The sequence below is a fragment of the Populus euphratica genome, unplaced genomic scaffold, assembly GCF_000495115.2.
Source record: "Populus euphratica unplaced genomic scaffold, PopEup_1.0 scaffold1230.1, whole genome shotgun sequence".
NCBI lineage: Eukaryota > Viridiplantae > Streptophyta > Magnoliopsida > Malpighiales > Salicaceae > Populus > Populus euphratica.
Window position 1 is genome coordinate 2,274 of NW_011501088.1, and position 10,914 is coordinate 13,187.

The window sequence follows — 10,914 nt, forward strand, 5'->3', positions numbered from 1 at the left end:
CCACTTGAAACATGAAAGTTGTAGGACATTGTCTCAGCTTTCTTGTGGAAAAAACTCAAATCATTTCGACTTCTAGAACGCCAGATATGGCCAAAATACTGAACAGTGTTCGGGCTAGAGGACAAATTCGGGCTTCTTTGTTCTTGCCCCAATTTGAACTTGAAAATGGCCTTTTTAGATCTTGGACTCCATATGAAAGTTGTAAGCCTATGTCTTACCTTTACATCCATATAAAGTAGAACTAAATCTGAGATCTATAGCTCTAGATATGATCCAATTACTGAACAGTGTTCCGGTTTGGATTGCACCGACATCTCTTTTCTAAGTTTGGCCATCTCTTTGTCCTTTCAATTTCAGTTCTTAAATTCATCAATCAATCCTTTCATTTATGTGATAGGCCTGCATTTAAAATGAACATTTACCATAAATTAAATGTATCTTATATTATTAGATATATTATTATAAAACATGCTTTAGTTAAGGAGTTATTGATACTTGAAGTGCAAAATGATGATATAAAACCTTGATAAAAATACACTTTTAAGTTTCAATCACTACTCTTTTTAGGTAACATGTTTTTAACCCATTTGATGATGTTATCATAACTAGCTTCACTCAACTTATAATCTCATTCAATGGTAAGAACTCGAGCAATGGTTGATAATTTACTATAAGTTGTGCACTCATCCCATAATAATTCATTAGAGTCTTTCAAAAGTTCAAAAAACCTAACTACATCTATATTTGGTTCTTTATTTAAAAGGATGTTACATGAAGCTTTAGTTGAATAATATTTATTTATTCTCATTGCATTCATCACTATACTCCTATAAGAATTACTATTATAATTTAAAAAAATCCATATATGTTACTAGAACTATAAGTGTAACCAATCATCCTTTCTACATGGTTTTGTAAAGAGCATAAAGTTCTCCATATGCAAATTGATATAAGTATTTCTTGATAAACTCTTTGTTTTTTTAAATAGATGTATCATCACAATATCTTTATGGTGAAACTTTTTATTTTTATACTTCCCACATGGATATCTAATTTTGTTTGCATTAGTATTCTTCGGATTAAAAAATATAAAATTAATAACACTCTTAACCCTTTGAAGATAATATTGTCTCTACAGCTATTTGGGTGAATCTCAATATATCTAAGAATGATTATTATTAATTTTAAACCTATATTAAATATCAACGACAATATTTATTAATAATATATTAAAATTTTAAATTTTTATAAAAAATTAATTCACAAGTAAATATTCAATCATCATTTATACACAAATATAATGTAGTGTCAAAATATAAACTAAACAATCAAATTAGCATTAAATAATTAGTGATCAACTATTTATCCATCATTTGTTTAATTCAAATTTATTCATTAATAAATTTTCACAAAATTTTTCTAAATTTCCAACATAATAATAAAATTGAAAAAAATGTGATTGGTACCTATTAAATAAGTAAATGTTTCTTCAATTATAACACACCTAAATTACAAAATCAATTTCCCTCAAATACCAAATAAATCCTAAAATACAAATCATGCATTAATACAAAAAAATTATCTAGGTAAAAGTTGTAAAACACTTAATATACAAGACAATTATAAATAATGCTCAAAGATTTATATAAATTAACCTACAACATAAATGAGTTATAAAAATAGATAAATTTGCTTACATAATGTAGTGATTATTTAAAAAAAATATCAAAAGAGAAAAGAGGAAAGTTGACAATACTATAGATGGACTTGTGAAGGGGATGGCTGAATTTACTAATTAATTGGGTGTGTTGAATAAGAAGAAAAAGAAGAAATGGAAGAGGGAGATGTTGGGTTAAATTCATTTAAATATGTTAATGAAATTTTATCAGCAATTTCAGGGGAATTGCTAACATATCAAATTGGTTTACATGGATTTTTTATTTATTTTTTATTCCATCACTATTTACATAGGATATTAGATGGAAAATATTTCTTTACTATTTACATTAACAATTGCTAATAAAAATATTTTCACTATTATTGTATAAAATTATTAATAGAATGTTTTCCATAGGTATTTCTATTATTATTTGCAAATTTTCTGATAATGATTGTTATAGTAGCATATTTTACAAATTAAATTAGACTTAAAATCTTTATTTAAATATTTTTTATTCAATTTTAAAAAATATAAAATATGAGCTTGAAAGTTTTGTAATTAGAACTTACCTTAATTTATTTTATAAAAAAGTGTTTTTATCATTTCTATTAATATTCATATTAGTAAAATTTATGTAAATAGGTGCACATGCATAATATATGGTACTATTAATTTGGCTCCCCCTGAATCTATTCCATGTTCTTCATCGAATTCTCTGCAATCTTTTAAAAACACGAGCTTCGCTTCTTTTTTTCTTTTTTTTTCCATTTAGCTTGAAATGGTTATCGTTGGCAAAATGCAGGCTTGAGTTATAGGATGCAGAATAATGGTTAATTTTCTACTTAAGTGGATATTTTATGTTGACCGAACTGTATTTTCAAAAAGATCAAGAGTGATAGAGATAATAATTTAATTTGAATTTGATAAATATTGATTTGCTCCATATATATATAGAAATTTGAATTTGATAAATATTGATTTGCTATATATACACACACACTTTATTGAATTCGTGGAAATCCAATGAAAAATTTATAAATATTTAATAAAAGGAGATTTTTCTTTTTACTGGTTTCGTTGACCCGAATGGATGTTTATGTAGCCTGGCTTAGTTTGTCACGTGTCCATTTGCATGGTGGGACAAATATAGAAAGATTTTCCTACCACGGCGCCCATTTTCTTGACCACTCTTTGCAGTGACTTCAGACATTTCACCTTTCTTAAATTCAAACATTGTGATGAGGATCATCATAGCCAGCACCATGCTATTTATTTAAACTGTGAGTGATCTTAAATGTGGATTTGAGAGATAACTTTAATACTGGTTGTCTCTCTTGTTGTCCATTGCTGACATTCTTTGCGTTCTGTCGGGCATTTGTTTGTGCATCAACGCCATCCCATTGCATATTGTCGACCTTGCTTCCATATCGTTCAAGATTCAATGATTTCTTTCATAACATTACTTTAGCTAGTTCCAAACATGACTTCTTTCTGGTTTCTGATTCTGTTGTCCTCGTCACCAGCACTAATCTATGCCACTTTTGCATGATGGATATATTGGACTGGCTATAAGCCTTGTTCTTTAATTAAATCATTAGAATAAATTAATTAATGCCAAAGCTATCCAGATTCCAGACCACCACCTTATCTCATTGAGCAGTGAATTGTAGGAGGAGCGGCGGAAATTTGTGGATTTATAACAGATGATTCGAGTCGGGAAACTTTAGACAATGCGGTGGTCCTTTTTATGATTGGGTAGGATAGATGGATTCAAATCAAGAAATGATCTCTTATTTTTTTACTTTGGTGATCTGGTTTATGCAAAACATAAAACTTGCATTTTATTAACAAATAAAAAAAAATCAACTTACAATTCTTGATAAACAAAGAATAAACTTGAAGATGTAGACTGAGATAAAAATCAATTATCCAATTTTAAAATAACTTCTTATCTGCTTTTTTATGCTATCAGTGTGATTGCTATATTGTTTCTCAAGCTTACACAATCACATGTTACTTTCTATAAGAATTTTAATGCTATCAGTGTGATTGCTATATTGTTTCTCAAGCTTACACAATCACATGTTACTTTCTATAAGAATTTTAATGGAAGGAATGCAAAAGAAAAGGCTTTAGAAAGAGTGTAAATTTTCTTTATTATCAAAACCATGTCAGAATTGTTTATTTTTATAGGCATTTCTGAAAGTTAACTTCTAAAACAAAAGGATACAACTTTCTAGTTTAAAAGAACACAAATCTATTTTAGGTAGAGATTTAACATACACAACATTTTTATTCACACCGTAACAATTCCTCACATGAATAAAAATTATTTGGTCAAAATAAAATACAAAGTAAACATGAAAATATAATCACAACGAAAAGTCAATGTATTGAGCAAGATATTTTTTGGCTTTGAACTTTCTTTAGTGAAAACTATTGAATTCACTAGGTTAGATGATACGACCAAAAAATTGATGTTTTCTCCCAAGTGTAGGAGTGCCGAAGTAATAAATAATCTGCCAAGACTAGGATCAAACCACAAGAAGGTTAATTGTATAAAAAATAAATAATAACAATACAACAACAACAACAACAATAATAATAGAAGAAGAAGAAGAAGTTGACAAGAACTTTAAGATACAAGAACAATGTGAGGATTAAACAATGATAACAACAAATGTCAAGGTTAGAGGATCCACTAATGATATTTCAAACAAGTATAGTATAAACTCTTATTAATCAAATGAAAACCACACATAAAGGAGGTTCCAATCAGATTATAAATTGTTAACATGAGTACATTAGTTATCTTATTCGAATAATACTAGTACTTGTAAATGTTGTCAAGTATTTATGATTATAACTTATATTAACAACAAATCAAGTTGCTTCCATAGCAACAATATCGGTTATACCATACAGTATGGGCTATGAAAGTGCCAAGCATTTGTTGTACCAAGTGTTATACAACATAAATCTAGATTAGTCATTTAAGCATCAAGCATTTGTTGTACCAAGTGTCATATAACATAAATCTAGATTAACCATTTAACAAGTAAAGTATTAAGAGTAAACAAGACAACAAATATAAAACATGTTAGTATCAAACATTAAAATCTATGTTGAGTTTTCACTATACTTATTATTACACCATTAGTGTAATATTTTCACTTTAATATAATAAACTTAGCTAAATATAATGAAAGAGAGAAACATAAATAAACAAGATAAGAACATAAATAAAATAAAAGTTAACCAAGTAAAGGAAAAAGAAAATGAAAGGCATAAATAAGATATTAATGAAAGCATAAATTAAGCATCACAAAAATACAAAGGGAGAAAGCAAGAGCATGATTTTGATCTGGAAACCAAGATGCCTAAACGCATTGCAAATGCCTCCTTTTATAGGCCCAATTCAGAAACTATTGATTTGATGACTAATTGTTAAGTGAGTGGCCAACTCTTGACTTGATGACAATTCTTTTCTTCTTGTTTGTCCAAAATGTCATTGATAATGTCAGAATTTGAACCAGACCTTCACATGAAAGTTCTGGAAAATTGTCTCAGCTTTCCAGAAAAACAAAATTGAGGTCATTTAGACTTTTAAAAATCAAGATATGGGCTAAACACTTAACATTGCATGGGTTGTAGGACAAATTTAGACTTCTTCATTGTTGCTACAATTTGGACTTGAAAACGGCCTTTCTAAATCTTAGACTCCTATGAAAGTTATAGGCTTATGTCTTAACTCTTTATCCATATAAAGTAGACCTAAATCTGAGATCTATAACTATAGATATGACCCAATTACCGAATAGTGTTCCAGCTTGGACTGCACTAGCATCTCTTTTCTAAATTTGACCATCTCTTTGTCCTTTTAGTTTCAGTACTTAAACTCATCAATGAATCCTTTTATTTATGTGATAGGCCTGTATTTAAGATGAATATTTACCACAAATTAAAACACCTCTTCGAGCTTAACAACTTGGGTTGTACGACATTTAGACTTCTAGAACTCAAGATATGGGCTAAATATTGAATAGTGTATGGGTTGTAGGACAGATTCAGACTTCTTCGTTGTTGCTACAATTTGAACTTGAAAACAACTTTTTAAATTTTGGACTCCCATGAAAGTTGCAGTCCTATATCTTACATCTCTATCTATATAAAGTAGAGCTAAATTCGAGATCTATAGCTCTAGATATGACCCTATTACTGAACAGTGTTCTCGTTTGGACTATACCAACATCTCTTTTCTAAGTTTTACCTTCTCTTTGTCCTTTTAATTTCAATACTTCAAGTCATCAATTAATCCTTTTATTTATGTGATATACCTGCATTTAGGATGAATATTTACTATAAATTAAAGGTATCTCATATTATTAGATATATTATTATAAAAAAATACTTTAGTTAAGGAGTTATTGATACTTCAAGTGCAAAATAATGATATAAAACCTTAATAAAAATACACTTTTAAGTACTAATTAGTATTCATTTGAGAGGTTAGAGATTATATATGCAATGTAATCTTCGATATTATTTTCATTATTTTTTTAATTGAAAATATTTATTTTATTCCATACAAGTACTTGTTCAACATTAAAAAAAAAAGATAAAAAAAATAAGACATATGTCGAGCCATCGATATGTGAGGCCTATATTATTGAGGAAATCTCAATATTTATCTCGTAATATTTTGAGCTTCATTTGGGAACAAGAATCAATTGCGTACTAGGACATAATGATAATGGTGAAGTGCCTTTGAGTGTGTACATGTCAATATTTCTCAATTTTGAACGACCTGCACTAAAAAATGCTAGTAAGGGAAGATATTTGTTTGAAATAGAATTCAAAGCATATAATTATGTGCTATTTAATTGCCAATGAACTGAGACATTTTATTTAGTAAGTATATTACTTAAACTCTGTTATTAATGGATTATTTCACTCATGTATTATCACATACTCATGCATTGTTAAACCTCATAGGCAATATCGTTAATATTTACTATCTAATAACTTAAAGCTAAACAAATCTTATATCTTTTGATTACAGGGTGAACAATTTGTAACGTGATTCAAAACATATGTAAGTACTATCACAAACTCATTATCTATTGAGATACTTAATTTTGTTACAGAATTCTCCATCACCATTCATTGTTGTACTTGATGTACTAGGTTTATAAAATAAAAATGAATGATAACACTACATTGTCTTTACTAAGTCTAGGTCCTGAAAGAAAAGTGAGGTGCTACAATGAGTATTTTGTTAATGGATACGTGTTTCATATTGAAAAATATAGGTAAGGTAGAAAGACATATAAGAATGGGGTTTATATTAAGAGATCAACTTCTAATGAGTTTGAAGTTGACTATTATGAAAAATTAGAAAAGGTAATTAAACTGCAATATTATAGCAAGTATAATATAGCCTTTTAATTCAAATATTATTGGTATGATACTACTGACAATGTCAATGATGTCTTTGTTTTCACCAAACAATATTAACAAGTTGATTAAACATACATTTTTTTTTTTTTGAAAGGATCATTCAAGAGTTTATTGGTTATCTGTATTGAGAATGAAACCCAAGGGTCGTGTTGTGATTGTTTAAGATGAGAATGATGGCTCAAGTCTCAAAGATGATGTCTTTCAAGTAAGTGAATTGGTTGGACCATATCGAGTTGCATTTTGGCTTTGAACCTTCTTTAGTGAAAACTATTGAATTCACTAAGCCAGATAGTGAATGTTATGTCTTGAACTATTTAGCCTTTTGTATGAAAGTAGATAATAGAATCATATAGTTCATTTTCCTATAATTTTGATTTTTATGGTTATGTTTATTTTGGCCCCAAACATATTTTGGTTTCAAAAAGTGCTTAGAGAATTTATCATTTTTCAACTGTTATAGAAGTGGCCTCACTTCACCCTCTTATAGGTTATTTTTATTAAGACTGTCTTACCCTACTTGGATTTCTCAAGCTATAAGAATCATTAAAAGTTTAGCTTATCTTGTTTTTGCTATAGACAACACTTTTCATTATAGAAATCGATAAGATTGTTATTATAGAATTGACATATGATTTAGGTTTTCTTTTACTACTATTGAATTGACACATGATTTAGGTTTTCTTTTAAACCTAGATCTTGGGATCTCTAGTCAACTAGGTTGGGTTGCCATCACGGCAATTCTTTGAATATAGGCTTTAATCTCATTTCCCTTGATGATTTATTAACTTATTTTCTTGTTAAGCATTTTATTAGTAGATTGATTAGTACTTAAAAGTACATTTTTATTTAGGATTTATATCAACATTTTGCACTTGAAGTATCTATAATCCCTTAACTTAAAACATGTTTTATAATAACATATCTAATAATATAAGATGCCTTTAATTTGTAGTAAATGTTCATTTTAAATGCAGGCCTATCACATAAATGAAAGGATTGATTGATGAATTTAAGAACTAAATTGAAAGAACAAAGAGATGGCTAAACTTAGAAAAGAGATATTGGCATAGTCCAAATTGGAACACTATTCAGTAATTGAATCATATCTGGATCTGTATATCTTGGATTTAGGTCTACTTTATATGGATGGAAAGGTCAGACATGGGTCTACAATTTATGGAGCCTAAGATTTAAAAAGGCTATTTTCAAGTCCAAATCATAGCAACAACAAAGAAGTCCAAATCTATCTTACAGCTCGCGCACTGTTCAGTGGTTGGCCTATATTTGGAGTTCTAGAAGTCCAAATGATCTCTATTTTTTTTCAGTGGAAAGCTAAAATAATTTTCTACAACTTTCATGTTCAAGTGGTTCCAGTTCTAACGTTATCAATGATGTTTTAAGTAGATAAGAGAAGATAAAGATTGTCACCAAGTCAAGAATAAATACTTGGCACTCTCATAGCTCATACTGTATGGTATAATCGACACCTGAGCTATGAAAGGAAATTGATTTGTTGTTAACATAAGTTATAATCATGAATGCCTGATGAGATTTACAAGTATTAGCACTAGTCGATAAGATAACTAATGTAATCATGTTAACACTTTATAATCTAATTGGAACCTCCTTTATGTGTGGTTTCCAATTGAATAATAAACTATTTTTGATATACCATTAGTTCTCATCAACTTTTTCTTCTTCTTCTTCTTTTTCTTCTTTATAATTACTATTACTACTACTACTACTACTACTAATATTTTTATTTTTATTTTTATTGTTATTATTGTTACTATTATTGTTGTTATTGTATTATTGTTATCTATAACTTATACAATTAATCTCCACGTGATTCGACCCCGGTCTTGCCAGGTTATTTATTACTTCGACACTCCTACACTTGGGAGAAGATATCAATCTTTTAGTCATCTCAAGTTTTTAGCACTGTTGCTGGAGGGTAATTTCTTGCACAAATTATAGTATTTATTTTATTTTTTTCTTTTCACTTTTCTTGTATATAACTTTGTTTCTTTTGTTTTGTTGCTCCTTCTTTTGTTTTCTTCTTCCTTTTAATCTATTCCTACATGTACATGAGAGCGTAGTCACGTCCATTAAGTAGTAGACTTTGTAAGGTATCCTCATCATTTTCAGAAAACATAGCTAAAGAAGATAATCAATCACTTTATAATGAGAATAATCGTGTTAGAATGCTTAGAGAACACATGAATCTCACAAGAACTAGTGCACCATCATGCATAGTTTTTTCTTTTGATGTATTTCATTTTAATTTTAAGTCAAGCATTATTGAACTTTTATCTTCTTTTCATGGCTTAGATTTAAAAAATCTATACTTGCATTTAAGGGAATTTAAAGAGGTTTGTAACACCTATAATGACTCAAATTGTAGCATGAACACCATCAGATTAAAGCTTTTTTCTTTTTCATTAAAAGATAAAGCTAAAACATGGCTATAAAATTTGAGACCAGGATCCATTCGTGCTTAGAATGATATGCAACAGTAGTTTTTAAAGAAGTTATTTCCATCTCACAGAACAAACTTTTTCAAAAGACAAATCACCACTTTCACTCAAAAACTAAGAGAAATATTTTACTAATATTGGGATAGGTATCAAGACTTGCTTAATACTTGCCCTCATCATGGTTTTGAAACATGAAGATTGGTTTCATATTTTTATGAAGGGTTAACACCTAGAGATAGGAAAATAGTTGAATTTATGTGTAATAGAACTTTTGAAGATAAAGATCCTGATAAAGCAATGGAGTACTTAGGCTTGTTAGATGAAACTACTCAAAATTGGGACACCGTAGGTACTTATGAGGCACTAACTAAAACTCGTCCTCATACATCTGATGGAGGTATATATAATTTTAAGAAAGATCATGAACTCCAACCCAAGTTTGCATCTTTAGCTAGAAAAGTCGAGGCACTAGAATTGAAAAAGAGTGGTCAATTAAAATCTGTTGAAAACATTGTGTGTAAAATCTGTGAAACAAATGAACACTCAACCAACGACTGCCCAACCTTGCCTTCTTTTAAGAAATGTCTCCATAAACAAGCCCATGCTTTAAACAGTTTCCAAAGGCCTAACCACAACCCATACTCCCAAACATACAACCCTGGTTGGAGAAATCACCCAAATTTCAGTTGGAAGAGTGAGAACAACAATGCACAAACTTCACAACCACCGTTTCAAGCACACCATAATTTCCAAAATTCTCATGGATATGCACCTCCTTATGCTCCACCTCCTAGAAGAAATCTTGAGGAAACATTGCATGCATTCATTGAAAAGCAAGAGACAATCAATACTCAACTTGCTCAAAACATGACAGATTTTAAAGATACTCTTGCTAAATTAACATCTGCTCTCAGTCAGATTTTAAAGATATTCTTGCAAAATTACCATGTGCTCTCAACTTCCACGAGAAAGGTAAGTTTCCATCTCAACCACAACAAAATCCCAATGGGCAGTACAATGCAAATGCAAGTAGTTCTGGAAGCCAACACATGGATCAAGTCAAATCAGTCACTACTCTTCGTAGTGGTAAGGTTATTGAAAAATCCACTCTTGAACCTTATGATAAAGATAATGAATCAATCTCTGAGGGTAAGGAAGGGGATGAATCTGAAAATTGCAAAGAAACAACTGATTCACCACCAGCACTTTGATTAGTACTTAAAAGTGCATTTTTATCAAGGTTTTATATCATCATTTTGCACTTGAAATATCAATAACTCCTTAACTAAAATATATTTTATAATAATGTATCTAATA